The 17,333-nt window shown below is 40.2% G+C and overlaps 1 long non-coding RNA gene across 2 annotated transcripts in view; it reads right to left on the bottom strand.

Annotated features, from left to right (window-relative positions):
* The window catches only part of LOC144539339 (uncharacterized), a 182,224-nt gene extending 165,541 nt beyond the window's left edge, over positions 1–16,683 (bottom strand). The window contains exons 1-2 of one of the 2 annotated variants that reach the window (XR_013504870.1): positions 16,606–16,683; positions 14,866–15,047 (exon numbers count right to left, since the gene is read on the bottom strand). This is a non-coding gene — a long non-coding RNA (uncharacterized LOC144539339). Of the gene's footprint in view, positions 1–13,900; positions 15,048–16,605 lie in introns of those variants that run through there. The other variant, XR_013504869.1, reaches the window with a different exon arrangement.
* Between the last annotated feature and the right edge of the window lie 650 nt (positions 16,684–17,333).

Below are 17,333 nucleotides of genomic sequence, written 5' to 3'. Positions count from 1 at the left end.
TTACTGTGTCACAGTAACCAAATCCACCTTATCACACTATTCACTTTTACTGAGAACGTTACTGAATGGATCTACAGCCACACCACAAGCTGACTCAGCTGCTCTCTGGTTCTAGCTGCTTGCTACAGATTTACACTTTATTAACTAACAGACAGTTCTCCAGTGTTCCTCCATGATGGTTGATAGGAGAATTGTGATGCAGCTGCAAGCCTCTATTCTGTAATGTAGTTTGGTGAAATCACTTATATTGCAATCCTCTTACCTCCATTTCCCCATCTTTCTCTTTCTCCCTCCATCTATCTCTCCCTGTCCCCCCCCCCCTTCGTTGCAGCAGTCTAAGACGATGAGACGGCGTTCTGTGTTGGACTTTAGTTAGTAAAGTGAAATTCGCAACGATATGCCAACAATCATCAATTCTCTTCCATTTCCTCCCTTTCTCCATCACTCTCTCTCTCCATCCATTTCTCTCTCCACCTCTTATCTCTTTGCCTCTTTCTGTTGTGATAAGGACAATGTGGCTGCACTTTATAATGGAGATTAATAAAGTGATATTAGAAATAGTATTGCCAACAATTATCTCTTCTCCTCCTTCCGTCTTTCCCTCCCTCCCTCCCTCGTTCCCTCTTTCCACAGCTGTTATCAGGACTGTAAGTAAGACAGTGTGCTGTAATGGGGGAAGATATTTGATGACGCACCGTCTGAGGCAGTTGCTGTAAGTGCAGCAGTGTGGTCATATCCAAACCCATTAGATAATGGAGCTAATATTGTGATGGAGCAGATTAATGCTTCCTCAGCTCTGCTTTCCTCTACACAGTGGGGAATAACACAGTTCTAATATTCTCTCTGAGGCTTTCAACCAAGGTGGGACCGTCATGAAACTCGTCACTGTTTTGTTTCCTCTGACACACCGGAGGAGTTCGCCTGGTGGTATCCCTCCTCCTACTGACTGGGGTACCCACAGACCCCAGAGGTATACTTTTTGTCATATCTCAGGTGCTTTATTCTATCATTCCAATTTTTCATGACTTTGTCAATCAATTTGTTCCTAATGACTTCATATCATTGTTTTCTGTTTCTGTTTTAATTAGTGCTTTTTAAAAATACCAATGTATTGGGGTCCTGGGGGACCCCAGTCAAAAGCACCCAATTCCGCCTATGGAACTATTTATTGAGTTCATGTTTGCCATGGGTCCTAATTTAAAGTGTCTGTCAGTCTCTCTGTCAGTCATTTTGAAGGAGACAGACAGATGCAGCAGACAGATTTCCTCATGTGTTCTGTCGACGACCCTAAATACTGCTCTTCCTAAGGTAAGGTGATGTTCAAAGTCAGAAATACAATACATAATTTAATTAACTGTAACTTTCCTAAAATAATAATAATTTTTTTAATAGTTTTTTTTCAGATGACATTAATTACATAACTAATAATGTTTTGAGAAGAAATAAGTTAACATTTTGCTATGATGGTTGTTTCTTACAGTAGTTTATTCTCGGGGTCCCCAGGGACCCCAGTCGGTAGTCCTTGTATGTTAAATATGTTGGTAGGATGAGGGCTCCGGTTTTCAAAGCAGAAGATTAAAGGATTATAGGAATTTGCACTACATGTGTAGCCCAATCACATTAACCTTTTGACCAGCATTAACAAATAAATTCATTTCTAACTACGTGATTGGCCAGAACTCCATGGCAGTTTGTTCAATCATGGTGAAACTTATAGATATGTTGCTCTCAGTGGTTTAACCTGTATATACAATATGGCCGGCTAACACTAACGCAGGATAGGTGCAGGATGAAGTCATGAAGGAGGACTTCCTCAATGGCTCCGCTGTCTACAGTATTAATGCAGAATATATGCAGATTACATCCATGACAGCGTATTTCTACAAAGGCTACGGCTGTAACAAGCGCACTTTGTCTAACAAGCTGTGATAAATGATTTGCTCATTCTACAACAAGCTCCATGGCACACAAAAAATATTGCTGCTGTCAAATATGGTTTAATATATTCATCACTTGCCTAGCCACAGCAATTACGTGTAGCGCAGTATGTAGCCGAACATGTCGCTATACTTTCTGGTTTTTACTTGTCACTATCTTTCTGTTTTTAATGAGGAGCTCATGCCAATTTTCTGACCCTGACAATGAGACGGACAATTAAGTTTTGTGAGTCGGTGTTGTTCTGTTTCACTGTAACAAGTGCGCTTTGTCTAACAAGCTGTGTAATAAATGATGTGTCCATTCTCACAACGAGCTCCGTGGTGCGGGAAAAATGTCACCGCTGTCATGTGGTTTAATATACTGCTGCTGTCAGAGGAAAAACACATATCTGCCAAAAGTATGTTTTTCATGGGTATTCTGAGTATTTTGCCCCTTTCATGCTGTAATAATAATACTAATAATATTTATTTGCATAGCACCTTTCATACACAACATGCAGCTCAAAGTGCTTTACATCAAGAGAAGGCAAACAAATTAAAATATATAAATTAATAAATAAATGCATTGGCAAAGTGAATTGCATTAAAAGAACACAATCAAACGGTTTAAATGAAGGCTAATTAAAAGCTAAGCTGAAAAGAAACATTTTTAGCAGTCGCTTAAAAATTTAAAGCACTTTGTAGCATTTGATTTGAAAAGTGCTATATAAATAGGCTGAGTTTATTAATATTTATTATTATTTTTGAAATTATATAGTATAGGTTGTTGTAACAAGTCTCAAGGGCCAAAGGGTCATGAAAATCACTCAACACAAAACATTAAATCAAACTTTAATGATTCCTGTAGGGAAAATGTATCATCACAGCAAAGTTTATAATAGGATAAAGACAAGAATACTACAAAATAGAACAAATACAGCATGTTGAATATAATGGTAAAGATACGTCTTTATCATACAGGTGAAGATAAAGCATCTTTGTATAAGAAAGTAGAAAACAGCAGCAGTGCAGTTCTGTGGTTTCTCTCTGACAGCAGCAGTATATTCATCACGTTAGACCACACTGATTGTTTGCAGTGTGTTGCCCAATGTTTCACTCTTTATTAGAAATGTCCTTTTGTGTGTCATCAGCGTAACAACTGTGTTTTGTCTAACAAGCTGTATGACAAATGATGGATCTAGTGTATGTCACATTCATTGTCAGCCTTTAGTGACTTCTACTCTGCATTTTACAGGGAAATCTGCTGGATCGCTTTACGGCACAAAACAGGAAGAGGTTCTGTTCTTCCAGAGCAAACGGAGCTAAAGCTGAAAGAGTTTCTGGCAGCAGATGGTGGAAGGAGGGAAAGGAAGATGGAGAAATCACTTCCACTTCCACTACCTATTAACTTGACCATGATCTCATTGTTTATGGTAATTATTCCAAAAGTATCACTATTGATTTGACAACAAGACCAACTTTATTACCAAGAGCTGTACAAAAATGATAAAATCAAGAATAGTTAACTATAAAAACATAAAAAAAACATGATATATAAATTGGGTAACACTTATATAAACTATATATATATATTAACTATATTCTGGGTTCACAATTTCCTAGTAATTTCCTAGAAAGGAACTTAATTTCTTAGGAAGTTTCCTGGAAAGAAGCATGAAGTGAAGCAGCAGTTATACAGAACATGTCAGCAGTCTGGAGAGTCGATCAGATACTGATTATTTCTAAAAGAGTTTCCTGGAAAGAACTGCAGAACTATAAACTATTCACTGGAAAAATAATAGGCAGAGGCCAATTATCAGAAGTCATTATTCATATAATTATATAATATAGTTATTTGTTGAATCCTTCATTAATTTTCTACTACAACTACTACATAATTTCATGGTTCTGTCTTGGAAACAACAGAAGAAATAAAACTACCATTCAACTATTTCTCTATTTTCCCTAGAATCAGAACATAATTTCATGGTTCTTTCCAGGAAACTTCCTAAGAAACTAACAGTTGCTTTCTAGGAAATTATTAGGAAATTGCGGACCTGGAAAATAAAGCGTAACCCGAGTGTCAGCGCTCCATGGAAAGATGTTCTGGTCTCCATTAGTTTTCCTTGCCTCTTCTACCTGAGACGATGAGTCAGTTCTCTGTAAGTCGCTCCAAGCTCTTGATGCTCTAATAAATTAATTAGTCTGGATAACAAGCCATTCATTATTACATGAGACGACTCTCGTGTGTTGTACCAATCCAATGGTGTGTGTGTGTGTGTGTCTTACTGTACTTTTGTGCATTCATCTGTGTGTCTGTGTCGGCCATTTGCCTGTGTGTATGTGTGTGTATGCAGTGTGTGTGAGAGTGTCTTTTTGTGTGTGTCCATCGGTGTGTGTGTGTTTGTGTGTACATCTATAATTTGTATGAGTCTTTGTGTATATGTGCATTCATATCTACATTTCTGTGTGTGTGTGTGTGTGTGTGTAAGCATGCATGTCTTTCTCCAGTGTGTATGTCTTTTGTGCACATCCATCTGTGTGTGTGTGTGTGTGTGTGTGTGCCTATGTGCAATAGGTACACACTTTCCTTGTGTGTCTGTATGTTTGCGTGCATAATTTCTGAGCCTGTGTGTGTGTGTGTGTGTGTGTGTGTGTGTTTGTCTGCAAATGTGTTAGTGTTTCTTTTGTGCACATCCATCTGTGTGTGTGTGTGTGTGTGTGACTATGTATAATGTGTATGAGTGCACACTTTGCCTGTGCCTCTGTATATGGACATTCCTATCTATGTCTGTGTGTGTGTGTGTGTGTGTGTGTGTGTGTGTGTGTGTGTGTGTGTGTGTGTGTATTGGCACCCTGACTCCTTGTGTGCTGGTCCGTTTCCACGCCGCCTCCGACTGTTTGGCTCCTGCATTGTTGAACCACATCACCATCACAAAGAGCGAGTTCATGGCTCTGCGTCACGCTGCTGCGGCCGGCCGGCTGCTCTGACCCACTAACACTCCTCCATACACACACACACCGCTGCTATTATTAACCTGCTGTGGACTGCACACACACACACACACACACACACACACACACACACACACACAGTAGTGTTAACCTGCTGGACTACACACACACACACCTGCAGTATTAACCAGCTCTGGACTACACACACACACACCTGCAGTATTAACCTGCTCTGGACTACACACACACACACACACACACTCCACCTGTAGTATTAACCTGCTGTGACTACACACACACACACACACCACATTAACCGCATTTTATACTTTAATGAAAACAGCGTCTCCGCACATAATCTGACACTATTTTTCACATAGTTGTGGTTGAAAAGTGTCTCTGTAGGTGTTGGAACCTGCCCAAAAAAATCTCAACTGTTGTCATGTCTGCTTCCTGTTCCTCTCTTCTTCTTTGTTTCTTTTTGGTGCGATATATATATATTTCTTTTTAAAACACTGCCACCCTGTGAACGGGATTTCAACAACATGCTACGCCACATCAACGCAGAAGTATAAAAACGCACCGCCGTGTTCTTTATATTACGTTTACGTTATTCAACTATAAGATGTGCTTTATTCTAGTCGATGCACTATGAGCTGTAACATGTTAGCTTCTACTAGATCACGCGTGTTAGCTAGTATGCAAATCAGACGTGTTTCCAACAGGACAGGGATAGTTAGTCTGATTTGTCGCTGACATTATCTAAACACATTTCATCACTTCTCGTCTTTGTGTCCTCTCCTCTCCTCTTATAACTTCCTCTTCCTTCCTCCCTTCATTCACCCTCTCCTTATCTCTCCTCCCCTTGTCTTCCTTGATACTCCTCCCTTCTTCCTACCCTCTTCCTCCTTTATCCATCCGTCCTTTTTATCGCTTTTCCTCCCACTCACTCCCCTTCTCTCCTGAAATCTTCTTGTCGGTGGTTTTAACGAGGCTCCGGACTAGTCCAGAGCCAATCAGATTACATTTCTTCACCTCTCCTCCGCCTTCATCAGTATTCTCCTCCTCTTCCATCACCCTCCTCTCCCTCCTTTTCCCTTGTCATGGCTTCCTCTTGTCTTTAATGTGACCGATGCCATTATTTGTACAGCCTGTTTCCTCCTTTCTTCCTCGTCACCTCTCACCTCCATGCACTGGCCTCCTTTCCTCATTTCCTCTCCTTTTCCTTTCATTTCCTCTCCTGTCCCCTCATTATCTCCTCTCCTCTCCCTCCATTCTCTCCTTTTTCTTCTCTCTTCTCAATTCCCTCTTCTGTCCTTCTCTCATCTCTCCCCATCTTTTTTTTCACACTTCTTTCTACTCGTTTCCTCCTCTTTACTCTCCTTCCCATTCCCTTCTTTCTTTTACTCTTCTCTCTACCCCATTACTCTCCTCTTTCTTCCTTTCTGCTCGCCCTCTCTTCTCCTCTCATCTTTTTCCTTTCCTTTCCTTTCCTTTCCTTTCCCCAAGGGCTTGGAGCCTAAGTAGGTTTTGGCAAACTTTACAGGAGAGCCAAAAAAAAAGTGAACTTAAGTTGGATCAGCTGTTGTAAATATCTTTTAATAATAACGTCATCACATAAATACACAAATAAGAGAACTACTACTAAATAGATTTTACTTGATATATAGATCTCATTTCCGCCAAACCCTGTCCTCTCCTCTGTCCTCTCCTCTTCCCCTCCTTTCATCTCTCCTCTTATTTCCTTTCCTTTCCTTTTATATACACATACGAAATATAAGACATTTTCCTCCCCTTTCCCCTTTCATCTGCTCTCCTCTCTTGTCATCTTCATCTTCTCACCTCTTCTTTCATTTCCCCTGCCCTCCTCTCCTCTCCTCTCCTCCCTCTCCTCTCTCAGATGATACCGGTCCAGCCTTGTGACAGATAGCTATCATTTCTGCCTGCTCTACTTCACTTTTTCTCCAAATAGCCAGCAGTGGGTCGCAGCCTAGATTACTGTGACTCTGTCTCTGTAATGGGTTTCTGTCACAGAAAGCAAGCAGATGCAGTGAGTTCAGCACCAAGAAGCCTGAACTTCTCCTGGTGCAGGAAACTTCAGCAGGAGAGAGAGGAGCAACAGATCCTGTTCTGTTACTTTGCTGAAATATTGTTAGTGGAAGTGAAATTACTGGTGTAAAAATCAACTTGAGTAAAAGTAAAACATAGCTCATTTAAACTCTGCCTGGGGAGTTACTCTCTTTTTTTTTGTACGAACATTTTTATACATGAGCTTTCCCATGCAATGCAAAAAGGACAGATAGTGTGAAAGAGATTCACAGAGAAAAAAAACAACAACTTAAAATAAAGTACATAAACCAAGTAAAGCATGAATATGATTACAGCTGGGCTGAGGTAGTGAAGAATACTCCAGTGAAAATGTAAAATGTAGTAAAGTAACAGTAACATGACTTGGAAAAATACTGTCACTACTACACTGTACTTACTTACAGTAACTACAGTAATTGCAACACATACAGAAAAAGGGACACACAGATGATACGGGCACACACACCATGCACTTGTTTTGATCTTTTTTTTCATTTATCCTTTATTCAATCAAACAATCTCATGTGTCTCGCATTCTCTCACTTTTCGTACACGGAGCAAGTATTTCGATTTTAAGATTTTGTGAAATTTCAGGAGACCAGCCTGTCCAGACTGTATAGTAACTTCAACTCAATATGATCGCATAAAAATTTGTGAAATGAGCACAAACTCTGAAACGCAGATTTATGTGAAAATTATGTTCCTCTACCACAAATTGAATTCTGTGACAGAAACACAAATTGGACACTAACAGTTAAGTTTAGGCAACTAAAACAACTTGGTTAAGGTTTGGGAAAGACTTTGGTTAAATAAGAAAAACTTTAGCAAAAAAAAACAAAAAAAAAAACTGAGCTGCTTCACTGTGACTCTACTGCCTGTTTACAGTCGTGTCGCCTTCATGGAACCGTTTCCTGCTGGGAAAACTGAATCTGAACACTTTTCATGCCACCAACACGGCATTTGGTCATGTCACGTTCATTTCACATCTTTCTATTTCTGAATGAATGCTACAGACTTTAGCCACTGATGTGATGCTGATTTCCAAACAGCAGTTCTAATAATAATTCAATTTTTTCCCACCATACATCTTCATTTTGTGAATGAACAACAGATCCTAATGGAAAATCGGTGTGTTTCAGTCTCCTGCCTCTGCTCTCCTCCTCTGCTCGCTCCACCTGTGTTTTTAAATAGATTCTGTATAAATAGACACTGAGGAGACAAATCGCTCTGACCGAGGAGCTTGCTCTCTAAAACTTGCTGAAAAGTGTGTGTGTGTGTGTGTGTGTGTGTATGTGTCTATGTGTCTCCCCAGGCGTAAATGTGAGTCCATTTGTTTTTGTGTTTTCGTGTGTGTGCCTACATACTTACATGATTCCATATGTGTGTGTGTGTGTGTGTGTGTGTGTGTGTATCTAAGCCACTGACTTTGCCTTCATCCATAATTAAATCCACATAAATCAGGCTGTCAGTCATTGGAAGGTGACGGCTCTTTAATGCGAAAGGCTGAATGACATTTTAACGACTGCGGGTCTATTTTGGGGTCAGATCTGCGTAACAGGTACGCTCTTTCATCACTCACGCTCAACGGTTAATTCTTCTTCTTCCATCTCTCCCTCTTTCTCTACCTTTCATTTCTTGTCCCTTCCTCCTTCTCGATGGAGGGTATTTTTAGAACCTCACTTGGAATGAAAATGATTCTCTTTTTTTTTTTTTTTTCTTAAGGGGAAGGAGATGTCGTTATACAGCCAAAAGTGAAGTCACTATAAGCTCAAGCTCCTCTACAACCATCAGCCGTGCAGAGAAGGGAATACTTCCTTAGAAATCAATGAAAGCTGCTTCACTGCTGCGTTGTTTTGACGTTGCGTTGCGTTCGATGGAAGCGTCCAATCTCCATCTCTTAAATCGTTAAGGTTCAAGGTTCTCCATGGCTGATGGTTCATCATGGAGGACCACGTAGGAAACAAGTGCTTAAAGGTCCCATATCATGTAAAGCAGGACTCCTCTTGCCTCTGTGATGATAAAGGAGTTGGATGGTCTATCTAAACATGGTGAAAGTATCAAAACGCACGGTCGCCAACTAAATCCACACAATCCATATTAGAAAAGCGAGCCTCTAAACGAGCCGTTTGGACTTCCGTAACTTTGTGGCGTCACAAAGGTTCGCTCATTAGCATTTCTGTAAGAAATAATAGACTAACAAAGTGTTTTTTTCAAAGCGGTCGAGCGGTCGTCATCGTTTATTACCGGAGAGTTTTCCCTACCTGTAGCCGCCGGGCCGCGGCGTCTCACGTTTCACTCTCGAAACGGTTAGCCAATCGGAACAGAGGGGTCGTTAATATTAATGAGCCTTAAAGACACGGCGACAGAAACGGCCTGTTCTTGGTAAGGCTCAGAGAGATGCTGGAAAATGAACGTGGAGAAATGGATTGAGAGTGTTTTTGGTTCATGACACCACACACACAGCTTTGAATGGACCTCAAGACACAAAATAAAACTCTGTAAGGTGGAGAATATGGACCTTTAAGTATGTTTTTACATGTTATCTTCTGGGATGTACGATTGTCTGCACTTTTATCCCCAATGAAGTCAATCATCATCATCAATCATCATCTCCTATAATGATATTAGTTGTTTTCTGGTGTAATAACTCGTAAAAAACTCATAAAAATCATAATACGAACGGCAATCCACATATGTTATGATGTTAAATGTGACAAACATACTCCAAAAATGAAACTGTAATTCTAGGACACAGCCAAGCACTGCAATTTTAAACCCCAAGGGATCCGTTTAAGTATTGAGTCAGTGAACTACAGTGAGTGGTTTCTGCTGATGACGTGAACCAGCAGACTGTCGGCTCAGGACTGAGTCTCTCTTCAGCCTCGGTGTTACAGCATGTGAACATAAACACAGGACCGACCGCCGCCCGGCTCTTCTGCTTGTTGCTGTTTATTTCTGGATCAGGGGCGATGTGGCAGGAGGAAGTTGTTGTGGTTGAAAGTCTCCATCTTTTGAACCACACGTGTTGTTGTTATGTTCTCCGTTCACCTGGACTGAAACCCTCCCATGTTCTTCGGCTTGGTCTTGTATGAAGGAGTGCAACATCAAAAGATTTGAATGTTTGACTTGTGTAGAGACTAAAGGGGAAAAAAACAACGTCTCCTTATTAAGTAAAAGCCTAACTGACACCACGCTCAGTTTAAAGCCATTACTGGAAGTTCAGAATTGAATATCTCAGAGATAGAGAGGACATATGATAGACATTCAAGGATATCAAGTCAACTTTATTTATAAAGCGCTTTAAAACACAAAACTAATCAGTACCAAAGTGCTTTGCAAAATAGCTGGGTTACAAAACGGGGAAAAACGTGACACAGCAGCAAATTAAGACGTTTAAGAAAATAAGAGCAAACCAGAGTGGGAAAGTTTACTTTGATACATTTCTGTATTTGGTTTGTTTAGGTTTACACTGTCCAATAACAAGCCAACTACAAGGGCTTGTAAATGAAAGTCACATGACTCACAAGCAGCTTGTTTATTGGACAGAGTTTTGTTAACCTGTCGTCCTGCAGGTTAGAGAGTCAAAACAAATCTGACTCCAGTTCCTTTAACTTTTAGCTTGAATACTGAAGTATTGTTGTTGGGAAGTTTGGAAATATGCCCCTTGGTCCTTATATTGACTCAGTTCATTTTGTCATTCTAGTCTTTCCAAGCATGAGGAACTGCTGGCTATCAGATGTCAACATCCGTCTCCTTCTACCCATAATCCCTTGTGTTTTGGGGTGGTTGGATTAACGAACCGCACCTCAGTTCTCTTGTTAGACGACTGAGACTCTCGGTGCCGTTATTTGGTGCCACCAGAGTTCAAAGGTCATCGTTCTCACCCGGACAAACCGACTGAACTGAAGGAGGAAACGCTGCAGAGTTCAAGTAAACGGCTCCTTGATGTGAACGAGCCCTAAAACAAAAGCATAACTCCTGAGGCTGTAAAGTGTTGATGAGCGGCGTTCAGGGTCTGGATGGACTGACAGGTGAGTCAGCATGTCAGCTGCACACATGATTCTTTAGTGATATCTGTCCTGCTTCAGATGGATAAGATGCTATTCATGTAAATGTGTCAGTGTGAGTAATCTACATGAAACAATGCAGATGGGCAGTGCTGGTGACTAGGTGTGAATATATGTGTTTAAGGTTTTGTGAGTGTGTGTGTGTGTGAGTGTGTTTAAAGGATGACAAACCTGGACAGCTGCAATTTAACACCCCCATAACCATTCCTTCTCTCCTCCACTCCTTTCACACACTCCCTCTATCTATCTATCTATCTATCTATCTATCTATCTATCTCTTCCTCCCTTTTTTCTCCCTCTGTGTGTTTTGCTGCATGTTTTCTCGGTGTGTGTCGGCCATGTCAGCTCTGATAAGACTGCTGTGAAGCTGTGGAAATGGCTTACAATGACAAGTACAGGTTAAAAAGTAAGTAAAAAGTATTGTGCAAAGGGGCTTATGGGAAATGTAGTCTTCATTTGGAGAAACACTAGCACTGCCACTAACAATACCACTGGTGTGAGATAGAGGAGACCAATCGTCTCCACCATGCTCTCACTTGTTTATGGAAATTAAAGCACAGTTAATTTGACAATGATATATTGATGTTTAAAAATGGTTCATGTAGCACCTTTAATGATCCCCACAGGGAAATTGGCTACATGTACATACACATATTCACATTTACATACACATTAACATGTAAGGTATCAGGGGAGAACAGTAACTTCTGCTGTTATTTAGTCAAATCAAAGCTTGTTTCTGCAGGGCATCAGCAATATAAACCCAGGAATATATGGATTATCACACTTAAATATGTTAAGGGTCAAAATTACCTACATTGGAGTCATTTTACATTTACATTTTAGATATTTGAAGTTCATTTATTTCTACAGCCCTTTTATCACATGCATGTCTCAAAGGACTTTACAGAGAATGAGCCTAACTAGATCGAACTGGTCCACAATCAACCACAGAACAGAATGATATGGGACAAACATCAGGAAGAGAGCAAGACACACAAAAGCAGATTTTAGCGAGACATCACAGCCCGAGCTGCCGGCTCCACCAGCCTGAGGAAAAACCTCCAGGAAAACCTTATTAGGACAAAACATGGGAGAAACCGCTTGGTTGGCCAAGTCAAAGAGGGATTTGTCGCTTGAAATCCTACATCACCAACATGATATTCTTAACTAAAAAGTTGTTATTTCTTAATTTCAAGTTAAAAGAGAAATTCCTTTGCAGTGTGTTGGGTCTCTGGCTGGACTGACAGCAGCATCAGAGGAGCCGAGCTTCACTTCAGTCCAACACTGACCTGCAGTGGCTGATAGTCAGATTACCTCTGTCTGTTTGATGTTTCAGCTTTATATTCTTAGTACTTTTATTGTTGAAAAAGTCTTAAAACATTTAATGCAATGAGACACTGAAGAAGCCTTGTAATCTGAAACATCTGTTGTTGTTTTTTTCGCTGCTGCTGCTTTTTGCAATAAATGCATAAAAAATCATTTTCAGTGCAGTCTCATTTTTTCATTGATGTTTCTTTGATAGATCAAGCTTAAGTTAAACTGGTTGTGTGCAAAAACCTTGACACTTCAATACTTGGGCTACACTGAACCAACAGTTGAATAAAAATCAGTTAAATAAATTCACTGTCCTCAGTATGTTCCATTTTGTTCTGTTCTTATCTGTTTCATATTCATTTTCTGCTGCAATGACCCAGTTTATTATCATACAAGTTTTATCTCATTGCTCCACTTGTTTTATTGCTGTTCTCCAGTCAGCTGGCAGCAGTACAGCAGCTCAGGACGTCGCTCAAGGGCAGTTTGACAGCAGCTGTGGGGCAACTGGGGGTGAAGTGCCTTGCTCAAGGGCAGAAAGGCTCAGACAGAGAGTTAGGATGAGCTTTATGGGTCAACTGCATCACCTGTATGTGTGCTCCCTGCATGGTGTAACTGATACAATCAAAGCTCAAAGCCTCATTTTCACAATAGAGACAAGTAAGCTAATGAGAGCAGAGATCTAACAGAAATGTCCAGTGAAGAGGAAACCTGTCATCATACTAGAACAATAAAACTGCTCATGGCGTTGAGAAAGAGGATTTTTAGCCTTTGCAGCTGAACTGTGTCGACATGGCGGTCGCTCGCCTGGACCGCCGACCTCCAGAAATGATCAGCTGAAAATGCAAGAAGGTCGTAAGAGAGTCTTGAGAAGAGCGAGGAGTTTTTGTTCCGAAACAGAGTTCAGGTTGGAAAGAGAGAAATGTCAGCAGCTGGCCAAGTAATCACTGAGTCACTGGTGTTCATCAACAACCCTGTCGGCCCTGCAGGTATATTATGGGCTGTTTGTGCTATAACAGTAAAAACATTATTTATTGCATCTTTAAAGAAGACACTGAATCTCTACCTGCTCTCTGGATAGGAGTGTCACCTACATGCCTAAAGTACATGTATACACATATTTAACATTACACAGACTATATATGCCTAATGTATAACATTACACAGACAGGACACAGCTGAGCGCTTAGCAACAAAGATGGAGACAAAATCATAAAAACAAGGATTACCACTGGAACAGTATTTATAAATTTACCTCTGCATGTGTACTGACAGTTTTCTTCAGAGCAGTGTGCATGCACACAGTTCACATAACAACAGGAGAAAAAAAAACAAAGATTGCTAATTAGCTCCCTAGTTACCACAAGAGTTAAAGCACGGATAACTGAGCATCATGGGAATTATCTGCCAGGTTGAAATGCGTCTTTGAGCAATGTAGTGTAATAGGTGAAACACACACACACACACACACACATATACTTACGTAAAGGTACAACAGGAGGAACAGCGGAACAAGGTAAATGCTTTACCAACAACCAAATAAGTTCAAGGGACAAAATGTCAAATTCATAAAACTTAACTTTAATATTTTGCAGCATACACTGAATCATCAAAAACCATCAAAATCAGACATTTTTAAAGGAGAATTCCTGGAAGACCTGAGATGTAATTCTGCTAAACCAGACTTTGCTGAAACGTCTCATTCTCTCCAACTCCACTGACACAGAACATTACTCAGAAATGTTGGTCAACTGTCTCATTTTGCAACCTAAAAGTCATTTTCAGTGGAATACCCATTTAAAAAAAAGAATATTGGGCAAGAGAATTTGAAAAATGAATCAAACAGACATTTCAAAACGCTTCAGAATCTCAGCCAGAGAGGAGGAACTAACACTGCATTCAAGTCACATGGGAAAGACTGAAAATATGAGCTTCCTTATAGAAAATACAGTTCACCTCAGTATTCAGGTGGTAAATCCAGAGCTGTGACCAAGTCAACTCTGCTGGAGTCCCAAGTCAGTCTCAAGTCCAAGTCAAGTCCATGTCATTAATGTCAAGTCTCAAGTCAAGTCAGAACAAATCAAGAGTCCAGTATCAGTTTAATATCTTAAAGAAAACTAAATATCTAGGACTTTTCAATGCAATATGGTTTTAATAGGATAAAAACTTGGTAAGAGCATCATGAGTTTGATTTCTATAATCAGTTTCAACTTCAATAAATTCAATCATTCCATATAAATTCAGAAAACAGAATTTAAATTCAGTCGTCCGCTGGAACAAATCTCATCACTTTCAATCTGAGTCATTTACACAAACACAAGATCTCAAGTCAAGACTTTAGAAACCTTTTCAAGTCATCAAAGTACAAGTCAGAGTCAAGTCCCAAGTCACCAGAACCCAAGTCAAGTCAAGTCTCAAGTAGTTAAAACTGTCATGTGACTCGAACTCCCCGTCCTTCCCTGTCTAGAGCTCTGTGTTGTTAATGTTTATTATAATTAAGGTTTAATACAATAAAACAATAAGACAATAAAAATATTCTCAGATTTGGGTCTGAGAGACAAAATCTCATTAAATCTGAGGCTCTAATGTGGACTAAACTAGGGTCCTTGATATGAAAAAGGTTGAGAATCACTGGTCTAGATGGAGGTGGACCTCCAGCTTCCGGCTCCTGGGCGCCACCATGTGGCCGACCTGCAACACTCTGGATCTGCAGGAAGAGATGAGAGGAGGAGAAAGGAGAGAAGAAGAAGAAAGAGTGAAGGGAGGAGAAAAGAGAAGATATAAGATATAAAAGACTGAAATTAACTGAAAAAGGTGTGTGGGCAGTGGGACCGGGACAGGAGGACAAAGATCTGGGTATATATAGATCTGTCTGTCTTAACATTATTATTTAAATTATTATTATGATTAAATTTTGGGCTGAATATTGTGACAATATGAACTGCAACACATACTGCCATTTCTAGGCCGTCTGAAGCACCTTTCCCCTCGTATTGCAATCGTGATTAGTTAATAATTAATGATGAATGACGCACACACACACACACACACACACACACACACACACACACACAAACACAGCAGATACATACACAAACATAGCAGTTTTAAGACTCAATACACAGGTTTCTTAAAATGGAGAGCTAGCATGAATCTATCTCTTACTCTCTCTCTCTCTCTCTCTCACACACACACACACACACACACACACACACACACACAGTAGTGTGGTGTCATTGTGTAGCAGGGTTCTCTTCCACCGCCCAGCCGGCTGCAGGAGCTGGAGGTGGAATGGGTTTCTCCACTGCTCTGCTCTGCCTCCTCCGCCTGCAGACAGACCCAGTATGGAGCACTGGGCTGGACTGGGAGAGGAGGCACACACACACACACACACACACACACACACACACACACACACACTGTCAAAATAATCAGGAACACAGTCAGCGGAAAAAACAGCAGAGAAAAAAAACAGAAAGGAAAAATACTGTTGAAACTGGATGGGAGTTGCCTGTCCAAGAAGCTAAAATACAGGGGGAAAAAAATCTAAATTAAGCAACAGACTGGAGGAGTTCAGATGGATAAACACACACACACACACACACACACACACACACACACACACAGAGAGACACGTGGCACACACTGTGCGCAGTTAGTAATTTACTTCTACTTATGCAAGGATTCAGCAGCACCATGCAGCCATAATCCCACTTAAAACTAGTTTTCACGCATTTCTATTTGCAGAATAGAGTTCACCCACATTGTACGATTGACATATTTATGACATAAATTCATACTAGCCTAGATTATAAATCGTATCAAACTGATATAAGTTATACTAAGATAGAGATTTTGAGTGGGCGGGAAACATAAATTAATGTTGTTTTGTTTCTGAAAACAGCCTATAATTGATTTTTTACAATATTGTTGGTTGTTTACCTTATGATAATAACCGACTAGAGATCATAGTTTAGCTTCTTTTTTATTTATTTAGCATTACATCACTAACTATCATACTGCCAACAGTTATTTTAACCCCAATAAAGCGCTCTGACCTTGTAACTCGACAGTCTCAGCGGCCCGTTATGTAATTTGACTCTCCGGACATGACAGCTGTCCTGCGGTCAGTCGGTCGCTCGGTAAACGGCATCATCAGAGAGTTAGACAGTGTTTTTAGACAATAGGATACGCGGCAGGTGTTGTGGATGAAAACGTGCGTGACGTTATTAAATAAAAAGGACGGTTGGAAAAGTGTAACTTACCAGAAAAGCCCGGTAGCTACGCGTTTCCCGTCCCGTGCGGTGCGGAGGATGGAAAGGTCTGGAAGGTACGGAGAGGGAGAGGAGAGTGGTACTGAACCGACGGCAGAGGGTTGCCAGGTTTTCATTTTTCCCGCCTTAAAAAAAAACTACGACTTTTTCCGTTTTCAGTTAATTCCTGAAGTAGGGCTGAAACATAAATCTAATTGCGATTATTTGACAGAATACTGCAACTGCGATTTATATCATCAAGTTTTTCTTGTCATTCATTTTTTAGAACTTTAAAATTGTTTAAGGAAAAGTGATTTTGTTTAAAAAGAAATGTCAGTGTGTAGGATTTACTGAGTTTGAGTATGATGAAAGGTTTTCACCTACATTGTAGTTGATTCATGGACCAAAAATTACCTGCAGCTCTAAAACACCTTGTTTAGAGTCCAGTTCTCTCTCAATTGCAGTGATTCAGAACTGAGGACTGGAACTATAATATAAGTGAATATTTTAGTAGGCCTACACACAATTTAGCAATGCATTCAATGATCCATGCTTCCTTCTTATGACTGAAGTGATTTATTTCTTCTTTTTGTTTCACTAAGTAACACGTTGTGAGCTATGATGACTCTCACTAGGCTGCATGAATAAAACAGGTTTTAAGTCTCTGAGCACCGTAACCTGAACCAAACGCATCCTGTCTTTAGTCTAGCCCTAAATAAACGCTGATATAAAAGAAAGAA

The sequence above is a fragment of the Centroberyx gerrardi genome, chromosome 5, assembly GCF_048128805.1.
Source record: "Centroberyx gerrardi isolate f3 chromosome 5, fCenGer3.hap1.cur.20231027, whole genome shotgun sequence".
NCBI lineage: Eukaryota > Metazoa > Chordata > Actinopteri > Beryciformes > Berycidae > Centroberyx > Centroberyx gerrardi.
Note: the sequence above shows the minus strand (reverse complement) of the source record. Positions and strands in the feature narration are given on the sequence as shown.